This window comes from Aythya ferina (assembly GCF_964211825.1).
Source record: "Aythya ferina genome assembly, chromosome: 2".
Classification (NCBI taxonomy): domain Eukaryota; kingdom Metazoa; phylum Chordata; class Aves; order Anseriformes; family Anatidae; genus Aythya; species Aythya ferina.
The window spans coordinates 131,328,515-131,345,712 of record NC_140297.1 but is presented as its reverse complement, the minus strand read 5'-3'; the positions used below and the strand labels follow the sequence as shown (position 1 = coordinate 131,345,712).

The 17,198-nt window shown below is 39.2% G+C and overlaps 1 protein-coding gene across 7 annotated transcripts in view; it reads left to right on the top strand.

Moving 5' to 3' along the window:
- PAG1 (phosphoprotein membrane anchor with glycosphingolipid microdomains 1) overlaps positions 1-17,198 on the top strand; it is a 108,917-nt gene that overhangs the window by 42,109 nt on the left and 49,610 nt on the right. For 2 of the 7 annotated variants that reach the window (XM_084511230.1, XM_084511231.1), the window contains one exon: positions 15,631-15,672. The exons of the other annotated variants lie outside the window; for them this stretch is intronic. The gene's annotated coding sequence lies outside the window, so the exon portion shown is untranslated. The remainder of the gene's footprint in view (positions 1-15,630; positions 15,673-17,198) is intronic. 7 annotated transcript variants of the gene reach the window in all.

The window sequence follows — 17,198 nt, the reverse complement described above, 5'->3', positions numbered from 1 at the left end:
AGACTTCAGAGTGACTATTTCTGTGTTACTCAAGGTAAAAGGCAGTGTGCTGCTCTCCAGTGTTCAGGCTTTTCCTCCTATTTGCCATATGTTAGCTGCAGCACCTTCAGCACAGTTCCCTGGGCTAGGCGAGGAATGGTATAAATATGTTCATAGAAGTAAACAAGAACATTAGTCAGCTGTCTTCACAAATAACAGAAGATAATTTGTGTGCCCAGTGGAAGAGGAATGTTTACTATCTAGCAAGAAAGCAGCAGTGCTTTTCATCCAGGCTTTACTAACTAGAAAGAATTACTGCAGCTGGAAGCAAACTGGAGCCCCAGAACCTCTTATGTTCTATACCAGCAAGCCCTCATCTGAGGTTTTAGGGATACAGAAGAAGAGCCAGGAATATAGCAGGGGACAGGCTAAGACATCACTGAGAAAGAAGAAAACAAAAACAAAAAAGCAAAACAAAATTAATGAAGGGTGCAGAAAGGATATCTACAAAAACAAGGTGACAAGGGTGAATTTCTGTGACGGGTGCTCCTGAAGGATGGCTAGCAAACACTCCCACCTGGCAGTGGTTCACATGTCTGTCTTCTTGGCCAAGATCTCATTTATAATTATAATGAAGTATTTGAATTTCTTTTGTACTTCTGTGTGAAGTTCTTCCTGCATTGGTTTTCATGTTTATTTTCTTAAAGAAGAAAAAATGTGCAGACTGCCTGAATATTCTAAAAAGAAAAGGCAGCAGTTTATTTAAGCTTGCTCTCAATATTCAGAAAGTTGCCTCCCAAAGAAAATGCTAATGTGTGGCTTGAGGCTTTTCTGGGAACACAAATAAACTCTTGTTTATTTTTTTTTCTTTGGAGATTTGATAGGTGTTTTTAGTTCCGCTCCATTCTTTTAAGATGTTTTTGATACTTATCTATCATTTCACATACCTTTGATATTTATCTTTGCAGTAGAATAATTTACATGAAGATATGCAGGTTTTGTGAATGTTTTCTTTACCAGTAGACAGAATAGGAAGCTAAGTCATCTGTTTTCCATTCCGTATCTGTTTTGCAGTGCATGTTGAAAGAGACATATGTTGCCGCATGTGTGATGAGGCTAATTCTGTCTTTGCCTTAATGGAGTTGTTCAGTGAGCTTGCATTCTGATGAATTAAAAGAGAAATTGTGAATTTGGGTTTACAGTGGCTCTTAAGAGATTGCTTTGTTAAAGCTGACTGCTTGCTCAAAGGTCTGTGAAAACCCTCCAGCTCCAGGTTCATCCCAGCCTGCTGTTGCTGCTGAGTTTTGTTTTCTGGGCCTCCTGATGACACTTCCAGCACCTTTGCATCAGAGTCTTGTGGAAATGGGGTAGCTGTAAAAGTGATTTTCTCTTTTCTTCAGTGGGTAGGTTCAGCCTTGATGTCACAGACGTTGCAGATTGTACAAGTCATGGATATTGCTGAGGTGGGCTGTGGCCAACCACATAGTCGTTTTGACTATCCGCATCTGAGCTTCAGTGAATGGCATTTAAGGATTTATTTTTAATGGGCATGTTAAACATGGGACAAATTTAATTTTAGTGTTGTCATTTAAAGTCATTTCTGATACAAATGATTTGATGGCAAATGGGACCTTAGGTCTACCGTAATTTGGGAGTCATCCAAATTTCCATTCCTCTAAACACAACTGATCCAACTGATTGTTCAGCTGTGCGCAGTGCTGCTCAGTGCATTAATGGAGATGAGTCATTCTGGCCACGATGATGAGTGCATTAGATAGAAAACATATACTTTAATGACAAAATGTGTTTCCTTTAAAAAAATCTGAAACCCCAGCATGTTTGGTGGGCTGTTACTGTCATGCTTTGCAAGTGGGATCTGCTTTAAACAAACACTTATCTCAAAGATCCCCATGGGTATTTTTAGTGCAGAGTATGGTGTCACTAGTCAATATCTGAAAATAGCACAAAAAATGCATTTAAAATAATGAAAAATGAGCGAAAAAATATTTAAGTTGGCCTAAAAGAAAAGAAACTAAGCTTAAAATAAAGCCCCTATAAAGAGGCATATCATACTTTATATAGCAATTGCACTGTATAAAATATTCTGGTAAAATTTCCAATTTCACAACAGCTCACAGTGCACTGTTATGTTCATGAAGACAGTGGTCTCAGGTTTACTAAATTAAGGACAGCAAAATTCTTGTGGAACCTGAGTATGTTGTGCATGTAGCGTGGAAGTGTCTATTATGAGATTACTTTGCATTTAGATTCATGATGACCTGTCTTTTCTTTTTACTTTGCTTTTCCGCTGACTTGTAGTCCCTGAAGATTACAGGAGCAGAATGCCTAAAAGTGCTCTTTAATGTTTGGCAGCAAGGCTCTGACAATGTTGCACACATTTTAAGCACGGTAACAATTGAAGAATAATGCTGTATGCAATAAAGAGCATTTACAGAAGAGGTAAATGGAGACTTTTGTGGCTTATGATGGAGAGTCTTTGGTATAATTGTTTCAAAAATTAGATTACAGTGTATATTATTTGAAACACTTTTTCAGTTGTATTGTAAATCTAATGGCAAGGTTTTGTTAAAATGAGCTCTTGTGGTCTGCAAGCAAGAAAATCAATCAGCATGTGCCTTATAATTTTTCTTTATCCTTGGTAGAGATACAATTAAATTCAGTCAGAAAGGTCACAGTGTGTGGTATACATTAACCTCATACTAAGTCCGTGTATGATACTGCTACTGAGAATGAGTTAATAAAGATACCAGTTGGAGCTGTATATTTGTTCTCTCTTTTCTTCATCCATATCTGTGTATACACACGCTTCTAATTACATCTTCGTGCATGATATTAGTATATACCTAGACTATTTGCAGTGCTGCTAATTAGGTCGTGGGCTAGTGTAAAGTGGAAGATACAGCTGAGTGCCACAGTTGGTGGCTGAAAACACTTAAACTCATTTGTTGAAGTTAATGTTTATGCAAGGGTATGTCAATGAGACAAGACTTTGCTCCATTTCCAAACTGATGTTTAAAACAGCAGCTGCAAAAAAAAGTGTGTTTAATTCCAAAATGCGGTAGTTTCTGAATAATATTTGCATTATACATGTTTGCTCCAAATGAAAGAAATTAGATTTGTTATTGAGAACTGTACAATTACTTTGGGGGTGAAGAAAATCTTGACCTTTTTAACCTTTGTGATTAAGTTATGGGGAGGTATCTGATTTTAGGTTTCATGTGGAAGGCCTTTATAAAGAGGAACCATGTTTGCTATTTTACCTAAAAAAAAAAAAAAAAAAAAAAAAAAAATAGCCAGAGTGCTATGACTTTAAGAACAGTAATGCAGTTTCAGGGACAAGATAGAGAAACATAATATCCAGCAGTTCTTTTCCAGAGACTAGCAATATTTCAGAAGTCATCAAATTCTACCTTTAAAAACATTTCTGCTCCTGCCTGAAAATATACTTATTGATATATGAGATTGTTCAATGTATTTCTTAGAAATTCTGCAATGTGCAATGAGAATGAGAAATATAAAATTTATGTTTCAAATTATGAGATAGAGCTAGCGGAAGTTGATTTGGGCAAATAACAGCCTGTTAAGGCAACCTCTAGAGTATGTAATATTTTAGGGAAAATTTTGAAGAAGATAATAAAGTCATGGAAGCAAGTGGGTAATGAGATAAAAATCATTAACAAATATATTGTGCCGAGGGTAGCTGTTTCATCTTCTTTAGTTCGGTTGCTGAGGAAAGGCGATAGATGTAATCCATGTCAACTCTGATAAAGAACTTGAATAGGGTACTCACAGGGAGAATTACCAGTATGGTAAGAGAAGAAGATTTACAGAAGAAATTTTGAGTAGGTACCAAATTGAATGAAGAGGAATAAATAATGAATAAATAGTCTTGAAAGGGGAGTGTTGGGCCAAGGGAAGGCTATTAATTAAGTTCCTCAAAGGAGATTAAACACTTTGAATATCTTCCTGTCATTGGCACAAATAAAAAGCAGTGCACTTACGGATTAGCAGATGACTCAAAGGTAAGAGTCACTGACATTTCAGAACAGAATCATAACATCATACAAGGATTAGATTTTCTTCCAAGTTGGAGTAATAGACTTGGGATGAAATGTAATTGTGCAACGTGAAAGGCCATGCTTTTGGGGAGTAACCTTCTGAATTTAGTCTGGGAGCTGAAAGCTCATCAATTGAAAACCATGAAAAAGTAAACACAGCTATCTTAGCTCACCTAGGACCAGGATCCTAGATCTAAGACTTATTCTAGGTCTGGGATCCTGTCTAGAATCAAGCTACCAGTATGCTGCTCCTTATAATAAGATAAATGTATGACAAGAGGATAGTGGGTGAGGTATTTCTCACAGGGACAGGAAAGCATTAACAACGTATTTTAAAGTGTTGACAAAACACAGTAAGAATAGCATGTACTATGCACGTTAAAGACAGATGACATGTTCAAACTGGAAGAGGTTCGCAGTAGGGCTCTCAGGACAGCCTGGGGAACAATGGATTGCACGTTGAACCAGAAAAGCTTGGTTTGTTCAGATAATAAAACAAGGCCAGAGATGCAGCTCTCTCTAGGAGAGTCAATGTCCAGGAGGAGAGTAAACACCAGGGAGGGAAAAGAACTATTTAGGTTAAATGACATAAGAGGAAGCAAACGATCCAGGGGTGAAGCCGGGCCAGGAAATAGAAGACAGTCCCTGATAATCTCCAAGGCTTGGGAACAGCCTTTTCCTGGTATAGCAAAGGTAAAAATAAAGATCATCTCTAAGATGGCGATTCTTCAGTTTATAGCAGGGATGTGGGAGTCTTCGTGCAATTCTGTGTGCCTGAATGTTTATTTAAGGTGTTTCTCTTGAGAAATAGGATGTGCACGTGCCTCTGTGTGTGTGAATGTTTTAATTAAATTGCTAGCTGCTTCCACATGTTCGGACCATTCCCCAGTGGTGTAATGTGTCTGCACGCTATGGGCGGTGTAGGAGAAGATGTGTTTTTGGGCATGTAGCTGCAACAAAGCAGAAAATGGGAACGCTTATAAGACCACAAGTTGGACAACTCATGATGGGACCGTTGTCAGATACATCTGTTTTTTTAAGGTGCTTTGGTTTTGTGGGAATGTGCTGAGTTTCTTCTTCCTCTTTGATAATGAGTGATCACTGTGCAGGAGCACAGCCTAAACCTTCCTAGAGCACATAGTTTTACTTCTTGCAAGACCACCCATGCTGTGAGGGAAATTTCAGCAGTTTCACAAAATCACCATATGGTTGAGGCTGGAAGGGACCTCTGGAGGTCATCTGGTCCAACCACCCTGCTCAAACAGAAACATCTCCAGCAGGTTGCCCAGGACCATGTCCAGGCAGCTTTTGAGAGTCTCCAAGAAGAAAGATTCCACCAGCTGTGGAAGTTGGATGGAAATCACACAGATGGATGTTAGACGGGATGGTTCCTGGCAGTTACAGTAAAATTTGGTGTTGGAGTGTGGTTCAGGTAACTAAGAAGATGCAGGAGATGAGAGAGAACCAAGCACTGTTTTTGTTGTGCAGTTGAGTGCCACGTCCCATGTTGGCATGGTGCCTTCCAAAAGACAGGCAGAAGCTCTTTATTTAGCTCTTCAGTCAAGTTATTTTTGGCGTCAGTCGCAGGGCAGGTGAGTTCTGCTCTGCCAACAGAGGCCGAGTAGGACACCTACATATTTAGTTGTGTGCTCAGTGCTCTGAGTGAAGCGTGGCTTTTGTTCTGTTTTGATAGTGATGCTGGGGGAGGATCTTAGGCAAGCGAAATAGGGAGCTTGGATGTGAAAGGAGGACATGGGGAGTTGCTAGCTTGGCCCCAGGGTTGCCCTGAAGTCCTACCATGGGGGTCATGTTTGCAGGGCACAGATCAGGCCCAGAAAAGCCAATGCCTTTTCTTTTCCATTCTCATCACTTCTCATCTTGCATTACCATGTGCAGCCCTTTGAGCATTGTGCTGCTCTGTGGATTTCAGAAGAAAGCATGTGTCATAATCTCTGTTCTCCCTAACCTTGAGAGGAAAAAATATAATTAAGATTTCACAGAAAATCCAGCAATTTGTTTTGTACATTCATATGTTAAAGCTCATGTTTCTTTAACTGGCAAGCAAGAGAAGAATAGAGATGACAATTTATTCCACTTAAAGCATGCAAAGCTTTCTTTTGGTTCAGCCATAACAATGGTTATCATTACTTGCATTGTATCCTGTGTAATAAGCAGCAAAAGCATCTGCCTCTTTTTTTTTTTTCTCTTGAGATTATTCTCACCCAGTTTCTGTGCTTCCATTTTTTATGCTTGACATGACTATTTGTTCCAAATATATTAAACACCTTAATTAAGATTTCATGGCTGAAGCAGGTGTAATATGCATTTTTAGGAAAGTATTGGACAGACTTTGCTATTTTTCTGAAAATTTTACTTGCTGATTTACTCTGCTTTGAGAGCGAGGTTGTCTTTTGTGTCAGACATGCAGTGTGGCAAGCCAACAAACTTGAGAATCAAGAATGACTCAATGCCACAAACAAGATTGCACAGTTTTTCCCTCTTTCCTTCATCTTGTTTTGTTTAATACCAGCGGAAATGGCACATCTTCCACCTGTGCGTGAATACAGCTTCTGCATTTTTACAGTACATATGGAAAAGTTTGATCAGGGGTTTACCCACACAGGTAGAGGAAGATGTGGCACTGCTAACTCAGCACACCACTTCCCCAAGATGAATCTGCTTTACAGCTCAATTGAGCAAAAGTTAGAGTCATAGACAGGTATCTGACATTTCATTTTTCATGGCATAAAGACCTATGTATGTGCTCGATAACTATGCACTTCACTGTATAATTTTCTGGTTAATGATGTTTTAAAATTTTAGAGTGATTGTATTAATTTTTGTATGGCATTATGGTGAGGGTTCAAGAGCGCTACTTAACCAATATTGAACTTCAAGTTGAACACTGAGGTTCATGGGTTTATTCACTTAATGTCTCTTGAATTTAGCAGAAGTGATAATCACAAGGGTAAAATAAAATGAATGTCCTATTTAGGGAATAACATAATTGCATATTCTTAAGAAGGGCAGGAAGAAAAACAAACTAGTGTGAGACGAAAGTGATGAGAGATGGAAGTGATGATGGTCATCCTAAACCCACTACTCAAGACGAAGAAAACTTGCCCCAAAATTCACATATTTTTGCAGTTACATTATGGGAACTATTCTTTTTGTTTTGGGGAATAAAGAAATATGTGGTCTTTCAGTCAGAGTACCTATTTTATTATTTTCACATTATTACTATCAACATCACAATTCTGCCAAATATCCAGATATTATATGCCTGATATTATCCGTGGGGTGGGGGAAGGATCTAAGAAGATTACATTACAGAAAATTGATTGCTGATCTTCATTTAAAAGGGAAATCTGTTTCTAATCTCCTTGTTTGAGATAAGAATTCATAATGACCATCTGCATGAAAATTTTACCCATAATAATCTACTAAAAAAAAAATCTGGCTCAATTTCTCAGCTTATTTTTTTCTTCTCTGAATAAAGTTTCCTAGTCTGGCATCTAAGGGAAGAGCATCTGCTGCAAAGATGTGTTTGGAGGTTGTAAGTTATGACTCTTTACCTTTTTAAACAAGCTTTTCCATCATGCTCTGTATTACAGTTACAGAGAAATCTCCAGCTGTTGTGAACAAGCTCTGTAGTAAAGACATCATCTGGTTCAGACTGACTTCATTAAAGATTAGATTAAAATCACACTTCACTCCTTACTATAAATGTCTGAGTTCATTTTTTTTTTCCCCTAAAAATAATAATTTGACATGGTGATTTTCTTTCATTAGTCACAATTGTTGGAGATTCCTTGTATTAAAAATGGTCATGTCTCATATTTCAGCCTATTAAAAAGAAATTTCTTTACAACAGTCAGACAGAGAGCTAATAATATTTAGGAAGTCCAGTCTGAACTAAATTTTTTCATCATCTTTGACAACCTATTTAAATATCCTATGTTTGTAAATTCAAGCCCAGATTTTCAGGTGGTCTCACCAAATGTATTTATTGGGATTTACAAATGCTTCATACTTAAGCTGCATTCTATCCCACGGGAACTTTTTTCAGTGGACATTCAAATAATTATCCTTTATTTACATAAATACTTATATAAATATTTAACATTCACATTGCATTAAATAACATACTTATGTTAACGTAATATGTTGACACTAATCTAAATTAAAATGTAAAATGTTAATTGCAAGTACTTGAATATTCTCACTGCAACCATGTATTAGGTTAAGGATACTATTGGGTATCAGAGAACAGTGTTCCTGAAGCTCCTTGACCTGCTTCACTGCAAGAAAGCAGTTAAAATCCGAATGAGGATGTGAAAATATCTTTCACAGCTGTGACAGCACAGCATATGTTACTACTTTGTGTGAATATGAGCAGAGACAATTTAAACTCTGCATTTGGCCCATTAGTCTTATGGTGTCTTTTCTTTGACAATAAAGATGCCGTTGGCGAAACCTCTCCAGAAAGGACAGAGTGGGTATTTCTGCAGAGAATGCCTGGTATATTGGGATGCTGCTGGCATACAGATATTTGTAGCAGATGTTTCCAATTAACTGTAATAATGCTGGGGGAAAAAGAAAAGAAAAGAAAAGAAAAGAAAAGAAAAGAAAAGAAAAGAAAAGAAAAGAAAAGAAAAGAAAAGAAAAGAAAAGAAAAGAAAAGAAAAGAAAAGAAAAGAAAAGAAAAGAAGAAAAAAAAACTTTCTCCGGGATCTCCTAGATCAATATCAATACAGCACAGTTCTGCTCCCACTGAAAGGTCTTAATGTACTGGTGCTCAGGATAGGGGGTGAAAAATTGAAAAGTAAAGAATTTGTCACAAAAGTTGAGGTTCTTGTGCGGAGGAAAATTAGGGAGCGAAGTTTTCTTGGTTTCATTGTATTTCCTGGCTTGTCTCTGGTCAGTCCTGACTGCCTGCCAAGCCTGGCTCCCCAGGCACCGCTGGGGACAGTGGCAGTGCCACCGCATGTCCACAGAGCCCCAGGGCTACAGCAGCCCCAGGGAGATTGTCTTACTTCCAGCAGACTGGTGTGGATGGTTGTGTGAAACCACCAAGTGCATTTGGTGCAAAAGTTAAAGGGTGTTTTCCCTTTGGTGCTGGTGCTTCAGAAGGACACTCAGGCTGTCAATGCTCTTTTCAGAAGTTAAAGCCATGAATGAGATTATTTGAACTAATCATGTCACTGTTTTAACATTTCTGACAGAGGTTCCTTGAGTGATTGCCAAACTTTCGATCTGTGAAGCTCCTGAGCACTTACCTGACAGAAGCTGCATCTCACAGAAGAAGGGAAATTGGTGCAGGGTTATCTTGAGCTTTCTGAATTTTTGTTACAGTGGAGAGATGCTAAATCTTGTTTCAATGCACTTTTTCCTAAACTGTCTGGACATTTGCTGGACAGAAAGCTCCAACCTGATGGATCCCACATGACCAACCACCCTAGCCACCAAGCACATTGATCTCACTGCTTGTTATTTTAGCACAGGCATCCATTTAACCTGCTTATCAGGATTTGCCTCTGTCTTTCTGGAGGCTTGAAGACCCATATTTCGTTGTGCCAAACCCTCCTGTGGCACTCCAGAGAGTTTAAGCCTGCAGGCAATGCTTCTGTGCTGATGATGGAGAAGTGATGGTGTGGTCCAGTGGCTGGGTAACACCTAGCTGTGGGGAGCAAAGCCTCTCAGCTGGCATTGCTGCCCCAGTGCCATGGCTGTTCTCTGTACAAGCCTCCAGTAATGCAGCTTCCCATTCAATTCTGTTTATTGCTATGGCTATTTTATGTGAGGATGGTATTTGTGGGGTTGCAATGGAAACCTGCTGTGCGGGGTCCTTCCTGCTGCTTATTTCAGCTTCCAGAAACCCTGTTTGCAGGTCCATGTGCTGGTCCTGTAGAGAATGCCCAGCTGACTGTGTATAAAGTTAAGCCACCTCACTTTCCAATACTTCACCTCACATTATCTACTTTCAGTAGAGAACTATGAGTTTGGGAGACAGAAAGTTTAACGCTACCGAATAGTTTATTACAAGACTTTTTAAAGGCAATGGTTCTCTAAGCAAACTTCCTTAGTTTTTGGCATTTGGGAGTGTGTCTCCTTCACTGCAGTTGGGAAAATAAAGACGAGGTCTCTGCAGTGACACTCACCTTTCATGTTTCCTGTGTGGTTCTGTTTGGTTTCATTTTCGTGCGTTCATCCCAGACACAAGGAGTGAGAATGTAAAGTTGCGTGGTGGGGTAGGGCATCTGTTTTTGTCTTCTTGTTAATGCAAGAGTTGAGATCAGCAAGATGGTGCTGAGTCAAAAGAGTCCTGTGTGTAGCTCGCAAAAGGTTAGGGCCAAAATAAGAAGACAAACAAGGGAGCTTGACTGAATGGAAATGATAAATCTGAAAACAGAAGTGTAAAGGACAAATGGTTCCTATGAAAACATGTCTGTATTCAAAAAGACTATGCTGAGAACAGGGTATAATTTGGGGTTTTAGCTGCACACATGTACATGGATAACACTTTTGATATGGGAAGGATGGAGCTGCTGGCGTGGGGAAGAACAGAGTTAGTGGGTCACTGCTAACAGCAGATCTTACCCACTCTGGTCTGTCGGTCTGCCTGTTAAGAGTGGTTTTGTGGTTTTGAGCTTTCAGTTAAAGGGTTATTTGTCTGGAAATGTAGCTTTAGCTGCAAATTGTTTTATGCCCTCCCCTGTGTTAAGTATTGTTATTAAAAAACAAAAAAAAAAAATAAAAAATAAAAAAAAAAATAGGACTATGGGTGTCCTTCTTTCTATGGGTGTCCTTCTTTCCTTCTTTTTAAAAAAGGAGCTATTGGCAATTATATCACTGAGAAACAACATAAAGGCCAAAGCATTTGACACCTTCTATGCTTGCTGACATTAAATTCGTGCAAAGAATGGCCTCCTGTTTAAACGAGCCAATATCTAAATGACTGCCTAACATAGTCACCTTTTTTTTTTTTTGCTTGCAGTTCAAATCCAGCAGATTTTATTGGTCATGAGTTCATGAAACACAAGTAAAATGAGTTTGTTTTATCAGGATTTGGAATTAATTAAAAATAAGAAGAAAAAGAAAAAGAAAAAATAGAAGCTTCATAAAAAGAGGCAGACAGATTTCTGAGTTTGCCCGAGACCTGTAATTATTGAAAGTGTCTTCCAGCACACATATCTCCTTGCTAATAGGATCTCTTGGAGAAGATTTGTGTCTGTATTTCACATTTTTCATGTCTGTGATTTAGCTTTGAGGGGCCTCTGCTTTTGAGATAACCTAGCCTTAGTTGAACTTAACTTCTTGCTGTCCTATAAAATTTGGAAAGTTTTTTAAAAATAAAAAAAAAAGAGAGAAAGAGACGATTTTCTGAACTTTATTAGCCATTTTTCATGGAACAAAAGCCTGCTCTATCAATAGGATTGTAGGCTGTGGTGCCTCTCACTTAAGGGAGCAGGAATTGGTGGGCCAAGGGAAGCTTTCCAAGCTGGTGTGAGCAAAGATTCAGGCTTTGACTCACCATGACTTCTGGTCATGGTACAGAGAGGCTGTTGACAGCCACCTTAAACATCTGGTTTTAAAAGAGATGGAAAAAGGAGAATTACTATTTTATCTTTCCCTTCCTCAGACAGTAAAAAAGGCAGGGAGTGTACAATTGCCATTTGTTGTGTGGTGCACAAAACATTTAGAGGAAGTGAGGCTTTCCTAAACATATTGCATGAATAACTTTTTTTCTTCAGCCCCACTGATTGCAAATGAAATATTCATCCTGCCTGCCTTGTGTAGGGCACCCTCCCTCTCCATCATCACAGGGCAGCTGCTAATTTCTCAGGGGCAGCAGGTAGAGCCCCTGGGCCAAAGCGCACAGCTGGCTGCAGCTGATCCATCACCTTCCTTGGGGACAGAGGAGTGCGTGTGAAAAAGGAGTAAAAAAAACATAATGAAATTTATTAACAAATGTGAGGAGGGAACAAGCTCAGGAAGATGAATCTGAGTAGCATGAAAGCTATATACAAAGCCACTTTCAGTGTTGCAATAGCTAAGAGCTCCAAAACTGGGCCACCAAGTCCATCTCTGGTGGAAGGTTCTGTTTGCTCCACACCTGCGGAGTGGGAGCTGTGAGCAATTCAGGCTCTGAGTATGAGCGTGTGTGCATGTGGGGACTTCTTTGCTTCTTCATCTCCCCTCAGGCTTAACAGAAAGTGTTTGTCTCCCATCCCTATCTGTCCTATCTGCCTTGATGTGGGAGAAAAGGCATACTGAAGCCCATGTGATTCCCACGAGTTCAATGCAAATACTGAACATGAAATTCAGGATTTGGTTAAGTGTGGGTTTTTTACAGGTAGGCTAACACGATCCTCTGTGATGTGCCATTACGTATTCTGGCAAAGATTCCTCATTTAAGCAACTCCCATCTCTGATCTCTGTTTCAGGGTTTTATGCTTGTGTCTCTCCCAGCCCAATTAGTCTCCCCATCCATGGGCAATATTGTTAACTCTCTTGTCCAGTGTATTTTGTACTGCACAGAGTCTGGAGGAGATGAACAGGCTCCTGCTAACCCCTTGGCTGTGTTAGCAACTTATGTAAAACTGACAGAAGTCACATCCAGAGATGAAAAAATCTTGCAATCCACCTGGCCTTGAAGGAATTCTTAAGCATCTGGTTCTGTTCCCACTGAAGGAGTGATTTAAGGGTAGATTTTCTGAAAAAGGGGATGTACAAATATCCTGGGTTGTCCTCCCTGTCTGAGCGCTGCTCGGAGCAGTGATGCTGCCCTCTATGTGTCCGTCAGTCTGCTCTGCCTGCCAGCTCCCATGCACAGGAGCTGAAGGCAGTAGGCAGGGGCATGCAAACAGCAGGAAGATGCCAAAGCCATCCACAGGGACCAAGGCAAAGTCTGCTGGAAGCAGGTGGAGAAGGAGTGGAATATTCTGCTTTGGCAGCTTTCTGACGTGTGGATGAAAGAACTTTTGACCTGAAACTTCACTAAATATTTCACGTACGTTTCTAGCTTCTCCACTCAATTTGCCAAAAAGGAAGCTCTCAGATCGCTCTCCTGTTGGTCAGAGGCACCTCTGGCTGACTGGTCCTTGCTCAGACAAGTGCTGATTTCAGAGGCTCCATGGAGCTTAAAGTATATTCGAAAATCAGGGCAGGGTACAGTTTATCAGCAGCCAGGCATAAGCCTGCATTTATCAGACATTTATCAGATTTGCTTTTTTAAAGTTTTCTTTTCAGTTCCCATGAATCTCTAAATTATTTCAACACAGCATCTTGAACCAAGTTTGGGTGAGGCTTCCACGTATGCACCAATCCATGTGTGGCGAGTACATCAAAGGGAGAACAACGTGCTTAAGGACAATACAACAATAAATAGCCAAACAGGTCTGCACTCTTACAGGTAGTGTGCAGTCCAAACAAAAAGCATAAAATCCCAAGACAACAGTAAAGAGACAGAAGCTGGAAACCACAGTTCTTACTCATCCGTTGTTCATCTGCTTCGGGAGCTATGTGAATATGAGGTGCTTCATTAGCCTGGTGTTGTTTTTCTTTCCCTTTTTTCTTCCTTCCTTTCTTCCTTTCTTTCCTTTCTTTCCTTTCATGCCCATAACATAGGTCAAACACTGGGCAGTATTCCTACATTTCAGGCTAGTGCCACATGGAGCAGGTGTGCAGGCAGCATCTCTCTCTGCTTCCTCCTGTGGGTGCTTTGGAGAACATTACAGACAGCCTTCCTTGCATAAAGAGGTGCTTGGCATAATTAGTCAGCCTTTTATGTGTCTTTGGTGTGGATTAAGGTTGCTCATCTTGTTTTTCCTGCTTTGTAAACTGATTTTCACTTATGAAGGATAATCAAAGAGACTAAGCACTAGTAGCTGGTGGTCTGCATCCTATCCTGTTTCTCCTGAAATGGGTCTTCCAATATTAAACACCATCTCAATCCACTCTGATTAAATCAAAGTTTCTAAGGGTGGTTTGTTTTTGTTTCCCCGCTCTTTCTCTCTCTTTAGTAGATCCTTTCTTTTATGAATAAATAAACTGAACAGAGATTTTTAGCACTGATTCAGTACTTAAACGAGCTTCCAAAAGTTTCTGCAGAGAAGTAGGTCTGGTGAAGGACTTGAATAGTTTGTGCAAATACTTGAAATAATTCCTTGTTACAGAGCTCTTAATTTTTACATTTTAACAAATAGTTTTCATATAACGCAATCTGCTGAATGCAAACAGTTTTATCAGTTATGCTTTTGCTGAGTGTGATGCCACCATTCCTGGAAGCAAAGCTGGGATAGTTCAAACAGGTTGGGCAGGATCAGAAATACAAGTCAGCCCAGGGAGGTAGGATGCAGCACAGTCCAGGCTGGTGGCGAGGCAATGGCACAGGTATCCTTCTTCTTAGCTGCTCTATCACAGCTTGTCAATAAATGACAGGAGGATGTCATTCTTTATCTCCCTATAGCATTTATAATCCCAAATCCTTGACTGATATATAGATTTATATTTTCTGGTGGCTATTTTGCCAATTACCTTGGTATCGCTTCCATTTCCAAAACCTCTGTCAGCTAATATCCCATAGCCTGGCCAATTATTCTGAGCACACTTTAATTAGATTTGACATTTAAAAATAAATATATGATTCCCTTGTGCATTTGTAGTTTAGCAATTTGATTTAGATAATCAAATCTTGTCCATATATCCAAATAATTTTGGAGAGTTTCTCCTGGTTAGTTATGACAATACCAGATAATGCATTTGCACTATTTTTAACCAAATATAAAAACATTTGTATGTCATGAGTCTGAAAGAGCTTTGACCTGAAATTTAATTAAGGACTGGAAAATAGGGAAAGTGGGAGGATGTAGCAGAGAATTAACAGAAGAAAAAGAAAATTCTGGTCATTGCTGTTGTTAAATGCAATGGTCTAGAGAGGTCTTGTTGCAGAATTGTTGGGCCTAATAGAGAGTATACATTTGAAGACTATGAGGAGAAGAAAATGAAATTTCAGTGATGTGATTTTTTTCCTTCATTTTTAATAAAAATGAGCAAGCTGTGAGGAAGAACAGAAGGCAAGCTGAAGCTGAAGGAAGCCCATTTGTAGCTACCCCTGTCCTAATGAATACCATTAGAAAACCATCTAGAAGTATTTAGCCTTGACCGATGCTGACTGAATAACCTGGCATTGTCTGGACTAAGCAATCCTAACTCTATCAAGTAGTTGGGTGAAAGGACAGCTGGAAATTCCAGTTGCCACAAATGGAAGCCAAAGAGACATGATCAAAAGCTCGATAAAAACAGCCTTACTAGAACCAGGTGAGGTGAAAGTTTTAGTTCCATTATTAATGCTAACCTGACAGATTACAACAGAGAAGAAAGAAATTTGAAAAGAAACAACAACAACAACAAAAAGTGTTCTTTAAAAAACAATAAAGCTTCCCCAAATATACAGTATTTTGTAATTGCTATAATCAACTTCCGTTAAAAAGATTTGAGAAAATTTTTTGCATTCTTGTAGTACAAAATATTGAACTTGGATTGTATTGGTACACTTTGATCTTCATAGGGCCTTGACTTGACTTCTGGAAGAAGGGGCTTGAGATATATGGTAAGTAGGTCAAGTTAAAATCCAAATGACCATAAATCTTTTATGTAATTTGTATAGGTGATGTCTTCACCTGAGGTAGTCAGGAGCCTTCAGTGGAGCCTTTGACTGTAGACCCAAATGATCTGTGTCATAGTAAGGTAATTCAGTGAGATAGGTAGCTCAGTGTGAAATGCAGTCGTCTTCAACAGAAAGAGCACACAGTCCAGAGTGCGTGTGCCTTCAGAGGATGTAGGAGATACACAAGTACCTCTGAGAACTGACAAGCCAAAGGTGATGTGCTCCCAGATGCTTGATTACAGTGTAATTTTGTGTTTAATACCTGGATTTCCAGCTCAAGCTGCAAAATATCTCATGCAGTACAGCACTGGGCTTAGGCAGTGGAAGGACATGATGAGATGCATCTACCAGTGCCATGCCATGCTCCAGATACAGCTGTCAGTGAGAGTAACTCTCTTAAAAAGTTAATGCAGGAAGGAGCAACAGTCGAAAGTTTGACTGGAAAATCTGTCATTTAGGAAAATTTAGAATATGCAGTGTTATCAAAATGGATTTCTTCAACAGCTAACTTTAATTTAACTAAGATCTCTATCTAGACTTAAGGCTTCATTAGCACCTGATGCAGGCTGAACACATCTTTCTTTGACTAGTTGGAGATTTGCAGTAACACCAATTAGAGAAGTAATTTACAATTGTAAATTGTACAATTTCCATCTCTATGGGTAGACATGTTCATAATTTGCTTAAAGATGTTTGCTTTGTATTTGTAAAGATTGAATTTGATAGGGTATTAAAATATCAGTGACTGAGTCTTGGCATATTTTCTTGGAGAAGTAAATTACCGCTCTCATGTTTTCTGAAAAATGAATATTGTATCCCTCTGTCTCTTAGTTGCAGATTTGCAGAGAGAGAGAGTCACAAAAGCCTGTGATCAAACCAGATTTTTGGAGTAGCAGTGTCCAGAGAAATATAATCATTCCATACCTCCAAGACACATACTGCACCTTATCTTCATGCAAAAGCATGCATATTTTTACAGAAAAGATATTCTCTGAAGCTTTCTTTCTGTAGTTCTTTAATCCATTCCTCCACTGAGTGACAGAACTCTTTTGTCACCTAAACTGCTCTGAGCAATACCTTTGTGTTATGCTCTTTGAGAGCTAAGGATGTGTGAGATAGAGGTGAGGAGGATTCTGATCTCAGATGGATGGTATAGATCCAAAGATACTGGAAATTAAGGGAATTACCTTTGATTTACACCAATGGAAATGAGGTAGCCTGCACTTGAAAACAACAGTGAGAATAGTCTGAAAGTGTTCATCTTTCATGTGATTCTAAAAAATAATCGCCTGATCTTTGCATGCCATAGAGGTGGAAAAAGAAGACAATAAAGCTTTTAAACAATAAAAAACAAATGGATCACAAAGACCCAGAAAAAGAAGGATCTACAAGGAAAAAAAATCAATAAGCTGTCATAAGCAGAGATTTATCATTTACATATACGTAGCTTATTTTTCCTTTCAAATGTA